The 19,538-nt window shown below is 41.7% G+C and overlaps 1 protein-coding gene across 1 annotated transcript in view; it reads left to right on the top strand.

Annotated features, from left to right (window-relative positions):
- The first annotated feature begins 321 nt into the window (after positions 1-321).
- The window catches only part of IGF2BP3 (insulin-like growth factor 2 mRNA binding protein 3), a 93,727-nt gene continuing 74,510 nt past the window's right edge, over positions 322-19,538 (top strand). The window contains exon 1 of the mRNA XM_009709810.1: positions 322-372. The gene's annotated coding sequence lies outside the window, so the exon portion shown is untranslated. The remainder of the gene's footprint in view (positions 373-19,538) is intronic.

Below are 19,538 nucleotides of genomic sequence, written 5' to 3'. Positions count from 1 at the left end.
AGCCATTTGTAATGGAGAGAATTAGATACTGAAGGCCTTAAAGCTGAAATAGAAATAGTCTTCAAGAAAAGTGGAGACTTCATGAAATGTAACAGCTGTCAAAAGCGTAACAAGTATTTCTGTAACAGCTCTTTGGACTTGAAATAGTTTTGACCTGACATTCCCCCCCCAGCGATCTGTTGGGTTTTTTTGAGTTGTGTGTTTGGTTTTGCCCCTCTTAGTATGACAGATGCTTAAATGTACGACACTGCTATGTATAGTCTATCTTAAATAATGTTTTCTTTCTCTTTTTTTAAAAACTATTTTCTTTAATTTATCTGCAGGAGTCGGAAGCTTCAGATCAGAAATATCCCGCCTCACTTGCAGTGGGAGGTAGGAAGTTACTTTAAAAATTGGTATCTGTGCTTAAAACTGTGTTTCTGTTTCTCTCTTTACCCACAAGACTTTTCCCCTTCCCCCACCTTTCACTTGCTTTGCACACACCACCCATTCTGTTCTGGGGAAAAATCCTTTGGAAGAGGGAACAATAGAGCCTTCTAAGCAATTCAGATAACTGCCTTCATTTCTGCTCTCCGAGTTAACCATAAAAAATGTTGAAATGGATTCTTTGGTGAATGCTGACTTCCTGATGCAGTCACTCTCTTTGACTGAAAGCTCATCCGTTTTGGACCTTGATGGTGTCTGGTGTATGAATTCAGTAAACTTAGCACAAGTTTTTATTTAAATACTTGGCCAAAACCTTTACAAAAGCAGAAATTTAATGCTGATCCTTTTTCTTTGATTTTTTTGTTTGGTTGGTTTGGTTTGTTTTTCCTTGCTCCTCTATAGTGGTGGCATTATGGCAAACTGTTTGCTCATGCTATTACAGTTATTGGCTCTCACCGATACATTGTATACTTGCTGTTTACACTCTGCAAATAGTGTTATAATTTTTGCAGTAGATGGGCTGCTGTGAGAACAGATCTGTTTTCTTTATTGTTTTTCTACATTGTATGTGTTTAAAATATTGTTTTCACGTTTTAGTAGTGCTAAGTCACCCTTTTGCCTGAGGAAGATTGGAGGGTGGAGGGTTTGAGGAAAAAGCTCCAGTAGTGCTGCTCTCTGAGCAGGTTTGGTCCGCCTTCTTCATCTGACTTTCCATCTGCAGCTACTTCTTTCTTTGCACTACCTGATCTCTTCCTAACTTTGGAGAAGAGCGGAGGTGTTGCTATGTCCAACCTAGATTGTCAGCTACAGGGTTTCTGTAAGATGTCAGCAGACACCACCTCTCCTTGCTTCAGTCTGTCCTTCTGGTGTGTGCTGTCCGTATCAGCATTTCCTTGGTCCTTCCTGAACCTTGTGCTCCCCTCGGTTGAAACTTACCCACCTGATACCTTTTATTTCAAATTCATAAGTGCTTTTTTGTCAAGCTTTTGGGAAGAGCAGCAATAGAAATGGTTGAGGGTGGTCGACTTGAGGATTAACTTACTTTTTGGTACAAACTTCCTCTGAAGATTTTGTGTAGGAATAGTGAGTAACAGAGCAGAGGCATACGATTCAGAAAAATGTGAATAAACACAGATGTAAGCACTGTTGCACAGAGTACATCAAAATGCTTCTACCTGCTTGTCCCTCCTTACACCTACGTAGCTATTACTGCTTGTATGTTACAGGTATCTACCCTGCTTCCCATCTGCTTCCTGATTCTTAAATGATTTCCCTCTACTCCATTGCTGCAGTTTCTGGGGGGACATCTGGTCTCAGATGTTCCCTCTGTGCCCCACCTTTTTAAACCACTGTGCCTTCCTAAAGTTCCTAAGGAAGAGTTAAAATTGCTCCTGTTAACATCGTCTCAACCTTACCTAGATGTCCTGAAGCTGCTTGTACAGACCTGACCCTTTGTCTGGGCCCAGAATTTAGAAGGCCCGGAATAACTTCTACAATACTTTTGCATTCTCTTGCAACATCAGGGCTGCTTGCCAAGTATGGTTTGTCCGCAAACTTCCTAAAGTTTTTCTTTGAGTGCTGGTGGTCTGTCACTTCTGAACTAAGCAGGTAAGTTTCATATGTTCTCAAAAGAGTGCTGATGACAAAACACAGCAATTAGTGATTAAATTCATCAGGGAATTGTCTTATGTCAAGCTTACCATGGACTCTGGTATCTTGGTGCTCAAAGACCTTGCAAAAACTTCCCTTGAGGTCCGTAAGAAAGTTTTGGGTGACTCCTCCTCAAAATAAGTCTTTCTTGCAACCAGTTGCTTGGTGGGGAGAGTAAAAGTTTATACATACAGGGAAGGATTTATATTGAAGCAATGTTCTTGTGTAATGTTTTCTGAGGGGATGGGGGTTGTGTGTGTGCTTGTGTGTGGCAGCTGGAGCAATTTTACTTAAATTGTTTCTTATAGTCCCTCTGTGCCAATCTACTTGCCTCATCACTCCTTTGGTAATTGCTTGAATCAAGACTGACAACTTCTAATGGGTGTGAAATCCTTAAAACCAAACCAAAAACAACTGATGAAAGAGGTCTCTAGGTTAGTTCAGTCTATCAGCACTCGTGTATGTTCAGATTGAAACAAAACACACTTAGTACACTGCAACGCCCTTCTTTTTACAGTGATGTAGGGATACATGGGGGGGAAAAAAAAAGGAAGAAAGATTAATGTTCTTGTGAAATTTTTTTCCCTTGTATAATCATTATTAGGAAGGCTACTTTGTCATTCTTTGCAAAAGTATTTTCTTAAGTTCTGTTGAAATAATTGTCTTGTTTTAACTTTGTGCTTTATGGAAAACAAGCATTTTACATGGGAAGCCTACAGGTTTGCCCCTAGCAGTCTGGGAGCATGCCTCTAGTTTGGTCCTTCGCAGGTGTTTTTGTATGTAAGCCCTGTGCCATGTGGGACTGGGACCCAGCGAGCATCCCTGTGCACACCCACAGCCAACAGAGGAGATGGTCCTTGGCTTATAACAGAACACCCACAAAATCTCTTACTATAAGGAAGGCATCCATAATATTCTCAAATGCAGCTCTTCCGGTTTGGAGAAAGCAGGTCTGGAAGAGCAGTAAGGATGCTGGTCCCACAGGAATGTAGCTGGAGTGTTTGTAGAGAGAAGGGTAACAGAGTTTGGTAGTAGCTCCTGATCACCCCAGAGAATGGTATTGCCTCCTGATTTTCAAAACCAGAAGAATGTTAAGGGAATAAATTGAAGCTTAATTTGAATTGAGAATATTTTGTGATACGCCAGCTGAGGAAGGGGCCCCGTTGTTGATATATCGGTGCTTTGTTCTCCGTGCAGATGGAAGCTGGCTCTTAAGATTCATGAAACGCCGGAGTAAACGGGTTTCCTGTGAAAACCTTGAAACTGTTTCACTGGTGTACCCTCTTATCTTTCTAAGAGGCATGTGCACCTATTTATTAAAATCTAGTGCCTTTAGTAGCATAGAAGAGAGAAAACATTGAACTTAGTGTTATGGAAACCTTGACTTTGCCTTGGAAGAAATTCTAAGAGGCATGTGCACCTATTTATTAAAATCTAGTGCCTTTAGTAGCATAGAAGAGAGAAAACATTGAACTTTAGTGTTACGGAAACCTTGACTTCGCCTTGGAAGAAACTGGTTATCCTGAAGACTCATGTGAGATAGGACACTTGACCTGTAGTTATTCCATATAGATTGGAAAATAAACAGAAGGTGTAAATGGCCACAGAGTAACAAACATTTATTACTAAGACTTTTCATAAACCAAGTATGCAACTTCAGATTAACTGTTTGCTTTTCTGGCTGCCTTTTTGGAGAAAAATGTTCCAACTGATTTTCTCCTTCACGTGGGTTGAAGTTACTGAACAAAATACTGACTCTTACAACCAGCCATAGCAATTGGGCTTGTAGTTGTTTCCTCTCAGTAATGTAAGAGTTCACTGTGTACTTATTGGACCATCATGGTATAAGTAAAAAAGGTAAGATAACCCTTTGAGACCATATTCAGGGCTAAGAGGTAAAAGAAAGTCAGATAATGACCTACTATAATCTGCTGAGTTACTACATTGAAATAAAACCACAAGGTTGCTATCCTGAACAGCTCGCTCTTAAAGTGCAGCTGTGAAAGATAAAATTCTAACGTATTCCAAGGCATTCAAGGTTAAGTTTGTACAAAACTTGCCTGGTAGTTAATTTGAACTTCACAATAAGATTTTTGGCAAGGTTCTACAGGTTTCTGTACCTGTGGGCTGGGTGCTGTTGTGCTCCTTGCCCAGATGGGAGAAACTGGAGGTGGAGGGAAGGCAGCTCCTCTGTCTGAACTAAGAAAATTTAGGACTTGTCTTAGACCAAAATTGGAGTCTGGACTGTTAAGGGCTTATCCAGGATCATGTTCTCTACTCATCCAGGGGGTCATCTGCATTTTCCCCTCCCTTCCCTCACTGGACAGTCTGGGTTTGAGGACTCTGGATCAGTGCCTGTGTTCCATAAAAGGATCATTTCTTCTGGAATGCGTCTTCTTCCTTTTATTCTGCTTGCATACAAATTGCATATAGAGGCTATTGTATCAGTTTAGTAATTTGAAGGACATGTGCATGATCTGATTTTATTTTTTAAATAAACTCATTTCACTTGTTACAAAGTTTGTTTAGTGGAGCAAGCCCTCAAACTATTAGTGCACCTTTTAAAGTGATAGTAGATAGGTACATCCCCCCCCTCCCTACTCAACAAACACGAAGTCCAGATTGATGCTAAGAATCATGACAAGTGAAGGATTTGGCACACCACGTTTTCCCATTCTCCACACATACCAGTCTCATCTCTTTCTCATTGGAAATGAGCACCCTGGCTCTGTGGTCTCTCCAGAAAGTAAATAGATCTCTATTACAGATTGCGGTTCAGGAAAGAGTAACATACTGTTTTGACTCCTAATTTGTAACTGCGGGTAATCTCTCCCTTCACTTGTGAGTATTCAGCACTGGAGATGTATTTGCAAGACAACGATATGCCTTCAGAAGGAGGTCTAGGTGTGGTGATTTAAAACTGAAGTGTACCTAGAGTTTGTTTCTGCTTCAACTCGACAGGGATCCAAATAGAGTTCTTCTGAGAAGGAACAGTTATGTGAAATGTCACACCTTTTTCTTTCTTTCTTTCTTTCTTTCTTTCTTTTAAAACACTTTAAAACTAGCTTCCTCAGTGTAGAAGATGCTTCAGGATATTTTCTTTCCAAATATTTTTTCTGTGTTTAGTGAATAAAGTGCTAGAGAACAGACTTTCAGGACACAGATGGTGCCAGAAACAGCACTTGCTGTTTAGGTAGCTGTTGAAGAGTTCCCACTTCTGTGGGCTTATTTCCTCATCGGTTTGTGTGGAGTAGATAAACAGATAAACAGATACAGTGTTGATGAACTTTGTAACAAAAAAGGTAGACCAAAAGCCCAGCCTGTGGAGTGTGAACCTGTTGATTGAGCAGAGAAGCAAGAAAAACACTGTGAATGTGTATTCCTAGGTTTGCTGTGAGACTTACAGGTTGGTTTCAGGGACAGCGATGTGTGGGAAGGGAGATCTGTTTTAGCTCTTCTGAAAGCAAAAGAATGTTACTAAACAGGGTTTGCTTTTCCTCACTTTTTCATGGCAATGAAAAACGAAGTCTCATAGTTATGCAGAGACCTCTGATGTTTTAGATTCTCCAAGAAAAAGTAGCAATGGAGAAGGATTTTTGGATCAGAGTTGCAACGTGAGTGCAGGTTCTGCATTGAGATTGCTGTCAGTGCAAGAAAGGTCTGAGCCACCTCCAGCCATCTGCATACTTTGTAAGACAACTTTCAGTTTCTTTAAAAGAATTGAGACTGATTCTGATTGTGAGTGAATGTTAGTAAATCTTGTCACAGTGCATGTAACTTTGTCCTGAGGATCTGTGGTAGCTTGTGTCATTTCTTTGATTAAAACAGCTAAGCTGTGTGGGGTGGGTTGTTTGTTGGTTGCTTGTTGTTTTGCTTTTTAAATCTAGAGAGACAACTTTCAGTTTCTTTAAAAGAATTGAGACTGATTCTGATTGTGAGTGAATGTTAGTAAATCTTGTCACAGTGCATGTAACTTTGTCCTGAGGATCTGTGGTAGCTTGTGTCATTTCTTTGATTAAAACAGCTAAGCTGTGTGGGGTGGGTTGTTTGTTGGTTGCTTGTTGTTTTGCTTTTTAAATCTAGAGATGCAAGTGTAAAAAACTAATCTTGCTGAATGGTACCTGCTTATGATGCAGCTTATTCTAGAATACCAAGCATACGAAGAGGACAGGTGTGGAACTTGTGGGTTTTAAGAAAGGGAAAGGAAAAGAAAAACATGAAACCACTGCAATTAAGAATAAATTAGGATTATACAAAGTGGATATTTCTCATAAAGCAAGATGTAAATGGGAAACATGGGAATGAGTTGAGCTACAATGAAAAGAATTCTAGAAGAAAGATGAATCAACAGTAAAGAGGTGTAAAGTGTATTGAAATACGATCTTTCACCTCAAGACTCCTCCAAGATTCCTAACTTAATGCAGTGCTATAAAAATAATGTATAACTATAAAAATGCTAGCAGAATGCTAAGCATGCACAAATTATCTGCTGCTGCCTGCTAGGTGTGGGAATCTCTGGTAGGGATCTTTGTTTTCCATTTCCTCAGTGTGCTACATCAGGCACTAAGCTGTAGTTTTTGCCAATTACTACTAGTCCTACTCAGCAGGAGAATGGAGAACATGTTAGTCCATCCTCTGCAGCGGTCTTTTACATATTTGATGACACATGATGTTTTAGGAGGGTTGAGGAGAGAGTTTAAGTTCTTTCAATCTCTTCTTGGGACTCTTCTTTCTAGGCAATTGATTGTTCTTAAGTGTCTCACCCGGGAATGTCCCGTGAGACTTCTCCAGTACAGTTTCTGTAGTTTAAGATCACTCCAGGCTCTTATCTTGTCCTCTGGAACATTTGCACTCCATTTCAGCCTTGTGCTGTCTTCAAGTTTATACTAAACACAAATCTGACACAACACTGAATGTGGTGGTCCCTGCAAACCCTATGAAAGAGAGCTCTTTGGTTTGCTGGTAGGCTGGTAATGACTATTACCTGGCAGTGATCACAAGGCTGACTTCTCACCTGCTGTTGTAGTGTTGGCTGTGTTTACCTTACGAGTCTGTTGTAGGGGCAGTGTCAAAAGCCTTCTGAATAGAGATTCCCCCCCCCCCATCAACTGTTAATTCTGTTACAATGAGAAACTGGAGAGATTTGTCAAGAATTATACACATCAAATAAAGGTTGAATGTTGACCACCTGCTTGTTTTGATTCCTAACTATGGGGCAGAGGTTAGAGCAGCCCCTGGAGCAATGCGGAGCCCCGGGCAGCACTGCCTCTCTTGGCCTTGGATCCATACCCAGGGGACCACAGAAGCTGCCTTTGCTCCTCTGCTGCCAAAGGGAAAAGAGAGGATGGTCTTCTTTCCTTTCTGCTATCTGACCTGGACACCACACTCTGAATTAAGTGTTTTACCTGAGCTGTGCATGTTTCCCATTGTTTAGCTGGGCTTAGCAGCAGGTGAGGCAATCCGATATAGGAAAATGACCATGTCTGTGGCAGATCACCCAATTTTGCACTTAAGGTACTGGCTTATGTTGGGATTTTAATTGCCTGGCTTAATTACAGGAGGTGATGTTTACAGGTATATGTGAGGTAATAAACACCTTTTGCAGATGTTTAAAATACAGGGTGTGGGAGTGAAGGTCCTTGGATAAACATGCAGTAAGCATATTTCTCACTTGGAATGATTTCTTCATATGAGTGTGTTGGCTACAGCAGTGCTGATAATTGTCTTACAGTTGTTATAAACAAGGAGAAAGCCCTTAACAGGGAAAAAAATTTTCTCTGAGAGTTCTACAGCATTTTTTACTTAAATCAGGATCCTGTTAAAAGTTGTTGATAGTGATGCTTTTATCAAACATCTGCCCCAATTAAGAATTAATACCCCAGATGCCCTCACTGAAGATACTTTGCTGTGTTTTTATTATAGTTGTAGGCTTGGAAAAGTAGCTTTGTGTTAGTTAAAGCAACTTTTTTCTTTAGGAAAGTTGTATTGCAGCAGCTGAAGCAAGGAACAGAGAAGTTAGAGGTGAGGTCAGGGCTCTGTTGTGCTAAGCATCTAGAGGATACAGAAGGTGGTCTTCTAACTGCAAGAACTAGAGGTAATGTTAGTACTCTGTTTCAAAGAAATCGGAAGACTCACTAGGTCAGAGCTGGCTTGATTGACATAGTTTAGGGGTGTGAAAGTTGCTCTTCTTCCTCCAGGCGTCCAAGGTGATCAGTTGAAAGAACTCGAAGTGGAAGGTCCTGGGCTCGTATTGCAGGAAATGTGGTGTCGGGTGGTTGTTCAGGCAGCCACTTCGACTCGTATGGCAGAGGCAGGAAGGTTGGCTGGGCAACTTTTGAAGAAGGTGCTGAAGTGCCACAGCTTTTCGACTAGAATATTAAGCAAGCTGGAATAACTGCTGGCTTCTCTGAATGTGCTGAGTAGTAAGGTGCAGTGACTTTGGGGCATGGTTTGTGAGCTGTTAACCCTGCTGTGGAGGGGGCAGGACGAGGAGTGCAGGGAAGCATCCACTTGGACCCGAGACTTTTAGTCTGTTGTCTCATCTGAGTCGCACAGCTTTGTGGTTCAGTGAGTTGTCTAGGTCTCCGTGTTGGATTATGAACTGCTTTTGGCTGTGATGGGCTCTAATGTCAAAGTGCAGAAACCCAGCAAGTTTTAAGTGTTAAATGTGGCCATTCCAACTAAGATGTGCAGAAGCCTTATGTCTTTGGAGACCGCATTTATGCATCTATATCTTATTTCCCTTCCGATATTCAGTGGGAGAAATAGATAAGTGATGAATTTAAAACAAAAAAAAAAAAATTTCAGTGTGACTCATCAATGCAAGTGTTCGATCCAAATTTGTTCCATTGTCCTATAACTGAGATGAGAAAAGTTATTTTCACCACTAGTTTTTGGTCTTCTAGGATGAAGGAAGGCACAACCTGTGATCCCTTAACTTTTCAGTAATGTTCTAGTACTTAAAACAGCTGTTAGTGTGCAAGAATTTTGGCACCACGGGGTTCCTTGGCACTGTTGGAACAGTGTGTTGCTCACAAGCCTAGAATAATATGGTTACTTGTTTACCCTGTCACTAGCAGTGACTCCAAAACTTGAGAAATCTTAAAAGACACACATAGCTTGCCTCGTTCAAAACGCTTTTTGGGAAAGCAGCCACAAAAATCTTACTTTTTATTTGCAATTATAGCAAGGTGTCTGTGAAGACCTTTGTTCAAGGGCTCAGTTGCCAAAGTCTTGCACCCCTTAGCTATAATTTTTACTTAATCATGGTGCAACCTCTTTATCCAGCGTTGTGACATGTCCTTTCACAGGATTACAAAACCATTCAGGTTGGAAGGGATCTCAGGAGGTCTGTAGTCCAGCTTTCTGCTCAAAGCAAGGTCTGTATTGAATTCAAACCACATTGCTTAGGGTTTTGTCCTGTCTTGGAAACCTCTAGGAATGCAGTTTGTGCAACCTCTGTGGGTGATCAGTTCTAAGGATTAATTATTCTATTGGTGAGAATTGTTTTCCTTATACCTGGTGAGGACATCTGCTGTGTCAACTTAAGCCTGTTGTCTCTTGTCCTCCCACCCTGCACCTCTAGGAAGAGCCTGGCTCTATCTTCTCAGTGACCTCTGGGGCAGGCTGCTGCTATACTCCCCTCAAAGCTGTCTATTCTTGGGCTTAACATGCCCAGGTCCCTCAGCCTCTCCTCACTGGAGAAGTACTCCAGGGCCCAGCCATCTTGGTGGCCCTTCACTGGACTCATTCCAGGTTCCCAATGTCTGTCTTGTACTGGAGGTCCCAAAACTGCATGCAGTATCTACACGTAATTGAGTATCCCCTCTTACTCAGCGTTCATTAAATTTCTTCCACCCTGCGTTCCTGTTAATACAGCCGAAGTTGTCGTTGACCTTCGCTGCTGCCAGGACACAGACCTGGCTCGTGTTCAGCTTGCTGTCCACCAACACTCCACATGGTCTTTTCAGCAGAGCTGCTCTCCAACCAGGCAGGCCTTAGCCTGTGCAGGCAATTCCTTCCCCAGTGCAGGACTTTGCATTTGTCCTTGTGAAATTTCATCAGGTTGCTGCTGGCCCGTTCCTCTGCCCTACCTAGGTTTCTCTGGGTGGCAGCCCTGCCCTCTGGCATGTTGACTGTTCACCTCAGTTTGGCCTCATCCTCAAACTTGAAGAGGGTGTGCTGCAACATCTCCTCCAGGTCATTGACAAATATATTAAGCAGGACAAGCCCTGGGACAAACCACTCGTTACTGGTAGGGTGTGGCCAGGTAGAGTACCATCCTCTGAGCCCAACTGTTAGTTATTCATTATAGCATTATTACTAGAAATTAAGCTGGACATGGAATCTCTGCAAGTCTGTCACATGTATGAGTAGGAGGGGAAACATGTCTGGGAATGGTATTGCATCTCTGCAGATAGAACTCTAGGCTGCATGCCATTGCTGGCTGAATTTCCTTAAACACAATATGTTGACCAATGGTTCAAAGCACACTTAAGTGAGACAGCCCAGAAGTGAAATAAGCAGCTCCGACACACTGCTGCTTTCTTCATTTCACATGTAATTGCATGGTCTTGTTTCTCACTGGTACTCTAATAGCATAAAAAACAAACCACCAAGGGACTACTTGGTGCAAATTGTAGCTGCAACCTCAGTTTAGCAAGTTGTAATCAAAGTCCCAAAGTATGTTTTTGACCTGTGGAAGAATACACATTTTTTTGGTAATAAAAAGGTACTTTTATCCCTGTCAAAGCTACAGACGTAGCTTTTCTGTGTCTTCCGCATGTAAACTTAGTCTCTCCTAATCAATTATTCCTGCGGCCTGGTATCTTAAATCTTGCTCACTTTAGTTTGTCTCTGTGAAATAAGGAACCAGTAGTTCTTCCTGGTGTTGAGTCTTCTGTGGAAGTGCTAGTTTTAGATGCTGGGAGTGCAGCCCAAAAATTCCTGGTGAAGTTAGATGTCAGTACCTCTTTTGTTGGCACATATGAAGCTGCTGGTAAGGTTATATGCTTTTACAAACAAAGATGCCCTTGAAGTGTGTAAAAAAAAAAAAAAAAAAAAAAAAATTAATGCGATTAAGAAACAAGTTACTTCTGCTGTTGAAGAAGTTCTGAACTAATTTCAGTTACCTGCTTGAAAGAAGATGTCGCTAGCAGGGATTGTATATTCAGACTTACCAGATGTATAATTTGAAAAGAACTGAAGGAAATGCATAAATAAGTTGTTCCTCAGGCAATAACAGGAGAATTGTTATGAGCTCTTGTTCATGGTAGCCGAAGGAATAGAAAGATGTAAACTTCAAGTGGCCTCAATGATTCTTTTCTTAATCCACTTACTCCATTTGTGCATAAAGAACATAAACCCAGCAACACTGGGTCAGAAGAAAAGTTTATGTATAGTCCTGTATCCCACCTCTGCTGTACCTTGGGAAGGGTACAAGAATAAGGGCAAGGATATAGCGATAGCTCAGCAGAGCAGTCTCCTGGCTTTCAGTATCTTGCAGCCCTGTAACCTACTGACCTAGAAATGGTGCCTTTGTGTTTGAGAAATTAATCCAGAGTTTCTGCGAGCGTGTTCTTGAACCAACACAAACTCCTAGCATCTGCAATATACTTCAGTGAAGAGCTGCATTGTTTTAGGGTGTGTTGCAGGAAGAACCATCTCATCTCACATGCTTTCAACTTCTACCTGCCTCCCAGCTCCTGTATTGGACGGAACAGCGAAGAGTATTAGCTCCATGACCCTTCCCTTATTTTAAGGATGTTTATTCTTCAGCCATTTCTTTTCCAGGCTGAAGAGCCATAGCCTGCTTAGTTATTTTTGGGTGGAAGCTGTTTCTCATCCTTTGATTATCTTTGTCCCATTCTTGGAAATTCTACTAAGTGATTTGGAGTTGAGGGACTCTGAATCTGCACATAGTTATTCATTTTAAGTTTTTTTACTTTATAAAGGTAGCTGCTGTCAGAGACCTCTGTGTATGTCTTGGATTTTGTTGCTTCCCCCCCCAGAAAAAAAAAAAAGAAAAAAGCAGCTGCAGTGAAACCGATGGAAAGGTAATCAGTGGGATGGGGCTTGCTGCTTATGTCTCAAGAGATCAGCAGACTTTTCTTTTTTGACAGCCATGGGAAAAATCGACATTATCAGTGGTGCCGATCCTCCTCTAGGCTTGCTGCTAGATGCCAGGAAATAATACACTTGAATCATATGCGTACCACATGTTGACCTAACTTTATGCAACGGGCTTTTGCGTGGAGGGAGGGAAACAAGATGTGCTTATTTCCAAGGGGCTGGCAAGTTCCAACCCAGTTGATTTTATAAAGCGATGGTAGTCAGCACATCTCTCCTCACACTTGTGCTTAGGCATGCAGGATTTTATCTTGTTCACTAGACAAGTAGAAAGTGGCTCTTGGGCTACCTCTCTGATGAGCAGGTCTGCTGAGACCCTTACAAAGGCGGTGGTGCTGCGACTGCTACAAAAGCCTTCTACTTCGTTGCTACTTGTACAAGCACGTTGCTTCATTGCCTCTGCGTTCCCTTTCCACAGGGACTGTTTTGATCGCAGTCTTGAACCTGACCATTCAAGACTGAGGCCTCATCCGTGTCTCTTCTCACAGCTCTCACCTGCTTTCATCTAGTGCTACAGAAAAATCTAGAGTTATTTCTTGGATGTATGGGGAAAAGGGACAACATGAGCTCAGCTGCCAAGTCTCCTGCAGAAAGAGGCAGACAGACAACCAAGGCAAGTGGTGAAGCTCTTGTAGGAAGCAAGGGGAAATGCCGCAGGCTTATGGGAGGGCAAGAGAAGCCAACACAACCGCACCTGCGTACTGCCAGCTCGTCCAGCAGCCAGGGCTCGCTCCAAGACTCTGGGTGTTGTGGGGGGTCAGGTACTGGCTGCTGAGTTGAGGCCTTGGAAAGCAGCAGTGAGGACATGAAGGATAGGTAGGATGTAGGTGAACATCAACCGAGCCAAATCTGCTGAGCAGGGGGAAGTGAGAAGTTGTGTTAATGTATTTCCTTTTTTAAGTTTTTTGTGTTATTCTAAAGCCTGAAGCTCCCTCTGATCCTGTGTCCCAAATCGGTAGCCAAGTAGATGTGGGCAGCAAAGGAAGGGAATGTAACTTGAAATAGCTCTCTTATTTTCAGACGCTTTGGATGTTGTGGCAATCAAAAAGGGGGGATGTGACTGAAAGCCATCAAAACCACTTCCAGGCACATGCCTTTTAGTGGAGCAAATGAGCAAGATTTTTAGAATATAATGCAAACAGGAAATCACTCTGAAAACTGTAGCCCACCATTAACTGGAGGGGGAGGGAAGATATATTAAAACTATCCTTGCAAACAGCCACCTTGCTATAAAGTCTAATAGGGGATTGAATGCATGTGTAAGAAACGAATCCAAATCAACATTTCTTGGGACACCTTTTATTGGGTGTCAGGTTTTTTTGTTGCACTTAGTAATAGAGTCAGGCTGTTATGTGAGTAGTGGATAGCTATTCATGCAGCACTTTCACTTATTTGCTCACATAGTTCCCTTACTGAACTCATAGTTACCCAATGTGAGCAGCAACCAGGAGGCCAACCTCAACTATGTACTCTGAAGTAGAGGGTTATAATGACGTACTGCTGGCTTCTAGGTAGGTGTTCCTCAGTCCTTTGTTGCATTGGATGTAGAATTAAATCTGTAGCCTTCATCTGACTGCATATAGCAGCTGTCATCCTTTTGGATGTGGTCTGAGTTAAGAATCTGGTGTCAATGTTACTGTGTGTCAGTGGTTTTGTGTGTAGATTCAGCAGATTTTTGGTCTGGGAAACTTTCACATGCTACCCTCTCAGCTCACCTTTCCTTTTCTTGGCAAGTAACTGTTCCTCTGTCCAAATCTGTAGAAATCTACAGAAAGGCAAGTTTACGTTGAAGCGATGTTTATTACATCCCAACTATAGGATTTTTTTTTTTGCTTTTCGAGTATGGGACTTTTGTGGACCTGTAGCATTCTTGCAGGCAGCATAGCATCAGCTCGTTATCCCTAACTTTGATTTGTGGATATTGGTTGTTGCACCCCAAATGGTTGCTGGTTTAGTTTACTATTGCAAGCTAAGATGATTTGTTAAGTACTTGAGTGACTGCATACTTATAGGAAACTTTCTTCTTGCCCCTTCGTATCAGCCTCTTGCTAATATTCAGTAATCGGTGTGCGTTCTTATTCATCAGTAGGTTTGGGTTTCATACCCAGGAGGTATTTGTTCCTGGTAATATCCTGTTTTTTAAATGTGTGGTAGAAGAAACACTGCAGTGGGGAGGACACTGAAGACTTGAAGCGGCTTCGTGTCTGGGACTGCAGTGGGAGTGTGCAGAGGGAATTCATGCTAGATTAGTGATTGGGGGGTCTTCTAACTGTGTGACCTCCAATGAGTTGTGATAGACTACGAACACCTTTAGGAATACATGGAGATGGCTGTATAGCAGATATGAACTTCTCTCAGCTACGCTGCGCATAGCCACTACAACCAGCCCTCGGATCTCTGAGGTCCACAGCCCATAGGTGGTAAAATTCCTCGTGGGATCTAGGAGGAAGGGGGAAGGAGTACAAAATGTGTCAGAAGAGAACCTGAACTTTTGCCAGCTCAAGAGTTGAGAGAATTTTTTTTAAAAAAATTAAATTAAAAAAACCCAAACAAACAAAAATCCCCAAACCAGACAGAAACCTGGTGTTGCCGCTAAGTGTTGGAAGCAAGCGTCCATGACTTCCACTGCTTTGCTATGTGACTTAACTTCTAGTCTAAGCCAATGTCCAGTGATGCCTTTGGACTATGTAGAAATGCATGTGTTGGTGATTGTTTTGTGTGGCCATAGGCTATGACAGTAACGTCTGTCTTCATGAAACAGACAGGAGAGCTCTCAATGTGGTGTCCTTACCTGACTAATGAAATATGTTAACCCGCTTCAACATGGAAGTGTGGTTTTATTTACAAAATAGATTTAAGCTACGCAATGTTTTGTTTCAGCTTGTCAAACTGTGGTCTTGAAGCTTCCTCAGACTGTGCAAGGCATTGATGTGCTTGCAACTGCCCTTTGTGCCTTGCTCTTTAAAATCTGCAGGTGACCTTCTCCTCCATCCTTTTTGGAAGTTGCTGTCTGTTGCAAAAGCAAAACCAGGAACGACTTATTTTCTTCTTACAGTAGGAATACTTGATTTTCTGAGATCATGTATACCTGCACGTCAACAGTTCCCTTTAATTTGCCAGAACCAACCTGTTCAGTGGTCACCCTTCTGTTTGATTGTTCGTGTTTCCTTTGTGAAACCACTGTTGATTTCTCCACTGTTCAGACAGTGTGTTAATGCAGCTTCACAGAGGTGAGCCAAGCAATGGCTCATTGAGACTGTAATGCTTAAGGGATGTTAAAGCCACAGTCTCTAGTATCCTTGGACTACGTTGACTGGTCTGCGTTGTTCCCAGTCCATCTGCATGGTATGAGTTTGAGCTCTGTGGAACTAAAAGCACTGCCCTGCTACGTGTGGCTTGTTAGATGTCTGTCTTCCACTTGACAAAGAAGGTACGATGTTGTCTTTTGCATTTTTATTGGAGTGAGACCAGCTGTTTTAGTAGTTGATGGGAGCTTCACAAATGCAGAAGAGACCTTCTGACCCTGAGATAAGGGAAGGGTGCTCATCAGGTCTGTCTGGCCATATGTGCTTTTCTGTGCTTGGGGTAGTGGTGAACCTGAAAATTTGCCGCTATCGATGCCAGGCTGCTGATGCAAAGCTACTTGGAGCTGACGCCAGGCTTCTGCAAAGGCAGGAGGTGTTGTCCTGGGCTGAGGGGCAACAAGTTTCTGATGGCAGAGCACAGAAGTGCCCGGGGTGCCCTCCTGTCAGATCTCTGCTGCGGTTCCTGAAAGCCATCCCGTGCAGTGCCCAGCGCCAGGAAGGGTCACCTCTGCAGCATCCGTCTATCTCCCAAGTATTTTTAAGACCTTCTAAAAAACCCCAGTTTTTAATAAACATGAACACCACTGGATCAAATGTATAAATGAAAAAAACCACAGAGCTTCTGACTTGCAGCAGAATTTGGCTCTTTCAGAGAAGCAGGTGGTACAGGTTTTGTGAAATGGTGGAGTGGAAGTAAAGTTATATGCTGTTTTCTGTACTGACGCAATAAAAAAAGATTGCGTTTGGGGGTCGAGCAGATTGTAGACTGTGCTGTAACTAGCGGAGTGACAAATCTTCCAGCTGCAGTGGCATTTGACAATTTTGTTCTTTGGATTTCTTGTTTTAGTGGAACTAAATGCAACCAGAAGTGATCAACAGCTGTCCCAGCAGCACTCTGACTACTTTCTAGTGTGTTTGTGATAGCTTCTTACATCTAACCAAATTCAGGTACTTGGGTTTGGGACAGAGGAAACTTCCAGTTTGCAAGTAATAGAAAAAATTGCATTCAGTCTCAATGGGGAATTTTCAATGAGTAATGATAGAGTCAGTGCATAAAGTGTCAGAGCGGGCACCACTGACTTTTCTGCCAGAGAGCTGTGTGTGTCTGAGGGGAAACCCCTTAAAAAAACCCTACTGACTTTTACAGCACGTCAGCTTGGTTCACTGTTGCTCCTTCGGGTCATAGTAATGTGCTTTAGCTGTAAAAGTGAAGGGTTTGAAGTTTTTGAAAGTGTTGAAAAAGAAGTACTTCTCAAGAATATTTATCTTTGTGATCTAATTGAAGCAAATAAAGGTACCAACTTACTTCCTCATTAGTTTTCTCTCATTCAGGTAATGGTAAGTTTATAATCAAGTGAGGGATCATTTTAATAATGGGTTTCAGGACAGTGACATGTCACATTCAAATTGTGACTAGCAAGTTAATTACAGACACTATATATTAGTTCTACTTTTCTTTTTGACATCTTAAACTTGGCAAAAGAAAAATGTAGATTATAAAAAGATTGAAAATTAAAGTCTCTAGTTGAGTTCCAATATCTTATGCACAGTTACTTAAACTTCAAAAAATTATTTTAAATAGAACTTCCCAGACTGTTAGTCTGAAGCCAGATGAACAGTTCAGGGGTATTTCTATAAATCAGCAAAAGAATATTTTAAGGTGAGATGTATCCTAGGTTTTGTCTGCAAAGAAGGAAAGTTGAAAAACAAAACAAAAAACCCCACACAAACAAGCCAAAAAAACCAATGAAAACCCTTCTCTGCTTGTCTTTAAACCTGTAAATAAGCATTTTTATAACATCTGAAACAAAACAATTGTGCTTGTCCATTCTCTCATTTGAAGTCCCTGCCTTCCTGTTTGCAAAGTACTTGTTCTTCACCAGTCCAGTTTTTTTGAGCTGAGCAAAAAGTGAGCCAAATAATAAGCTTCCATTAACTTACTTGTTTTGTAACCTTTCTGATGTTAATGTTAGTGGAAAAGCAAGTATAGGTGATGCACACAGTCCTGTTGCACAGTGAAGCATTTTGAGCAGGCGATTTGGACTATGGCTTCTAGGCTTTCAAACTGACTCAAACTACTGGGTGAGGTTTTGTACTTGAAGGCTTGCTGTCGCAAAATAAAACTCCTAGCCTGTGAGCCAAGGCTCTGTCCTTTTTGATGGATAAGAGTGCTCTAATTCCCATTTTGATTTAATTTCATCTCACTGTTGGAGAAAGCCGCTTTCTTCTTTTCCCTCCTCTATTGGAGCAGCTGCGTGGTAACATCCTTATGCTGTGTTCCCTGGATGCTAGAGAACCTCCTGGGATTTGTAGGACACACAACTTTCCTGGAGCTCTTGCTTCCATCAAAGACCAGGGCAGGGGTGGGGGCAGAAGGCATCTCTTACCCTTGTCCTCTTTGCCCAGGGACCAGTGTCCAGCCACGTTGGTATGAGGAAGATGTTTTATGAGCTTGAACTAAAGAGCTTTGGATCTCTGTGTGTGGATTTTTCAGTTTTTGTGATGTCCTGATACTAAAGGTGTAGTGCTTTCCAAAGAATCTGATAGCAGAAAGTTGCAGAATGCAGAGACAGTTACCATATCAGCAGTGCTTGAAGATGCATATAGCAAAGGAGTGGGAAATCCTAAACCTATTATTTTTTGGGAGTACGAGGAATTAGTAGCTGGAACTATATAATTGTGAGTATTTTTTCTGTAAAAGAAGGTAGTTTTTCAGATCCCTTTTCTCTCTCTTGTTCTTGTTCTCATGTTAAGAACATGACATGAAGTTATAGAAACACTGTAGTTGTTTGTAGGTATAAGAAATACTTATGGACAATGTTGCAAACATTAGTCGTCTACTAAGTCTAAAATACTTCATGAGCAGCTTTGTGGATGCTTTCTATGAATTCAGTCTAAAATTCCTGCTTTGATTTCATTTTAAGGAAAACTGGAATTAAGTTTCTAAATGCAAAAAAAATATTTTCTGTATAACTAGAACTACAAGGAAGTTTTATATTGTGCTGGTCAAAGGAGGTGTTCTTAATACAAAGCCTTTATATTCTGTGCAAACCCACAACAGGCATCTTTGCACCTTTGATAAATGTCAGCATGTATATCAGATGCACACAAGACCCCAAATTATTAAGACTTGATATGTTGTGACTGTCTTGTGGATAAAGCTATAATCTATATAATACTCAGCCTCTATCAACAGTTTGTGGTGCATCAAGAATGCAAAAATCCACAAAATTTGAATATAGAGAGGGGAAGTGAGCATAAGTAAGCCTACAGCTCCTAATTCCCTGTCCATTACTATCAAGTCATGCTGTCCTATGGTCTTAGAAGAATACTAGTTGAATTTGAGGGGGGGTGGTTGTAAAATAAAAAGTACCAGCACTACAAATGCTTCCTACAGAACTGATTGTGGGTTACACTGTTCTGCAAACTGATTTTGGAATCAAATTCTAGCGGAGTTTCTTGCAGTTCTGTGGATTACCTGTCCATTCAGAAAAAGTATGAGCAACGCTTTCCTTGTTTATGCTTTTTAAGGTCTACCTTACCTTGTTGCGTTCATAAAACTGCTTTTCTCACCCCACTGCATGTGTTGTTGCTTAACTACCCATCAGCAGAGTGTAACTGATTTCTAGTGATCACTGTGTTATGTGATGTGCATGGGTTTTCTTGCCAAGGTATGGTGATCACCTGAACAGAGGTAACTATTGTGCAAATGCGCATTAACTTCTCCTTTATTTTTGTTAGCAGTTTAATTCATCTCATGCCTGCCTCTTGCATGCTTTTGTGGCTTTGGCATATCTGACAGCGTATCTTGCAGAAGTGTTGCTTTTCATTTCCTTCTGAGAGCGATCCAGATGTAGCAGTGCTGTCTAAGGAAACCCTGCCGCTTGACTCCGGCTGCAGCTATAAGGGCGTCATTAACGTGGTCTTTGCTCCTTTCTGCTGCCCTGTGCTATTGCAGCTGTTGTCTTCTCTGTGTATCTGTTAAGCAGCTCATCCCATCATGGCTTATCAGTGAGAAGAGCTTTACTC

The sequence above is a fragment of the Cariama cristata genome, unplaced genomic scaffold, assembly GCF_000690535.1.
Source record: "Cariama cristata isolate BGI_N322 unplaced genomic scaffold, ASM69053v1 scaffold8271, whole genome shotgun sequence".
Taxonomy (NCBI): Eukaryota; Metazoa; Chordata; class Aves; order Cariamiformes; family Cariamidae; genus Cariama; species Cariama cristata.
This window is presented reverse-complemented; position numbering and strand designations above follow the sequence as displayed.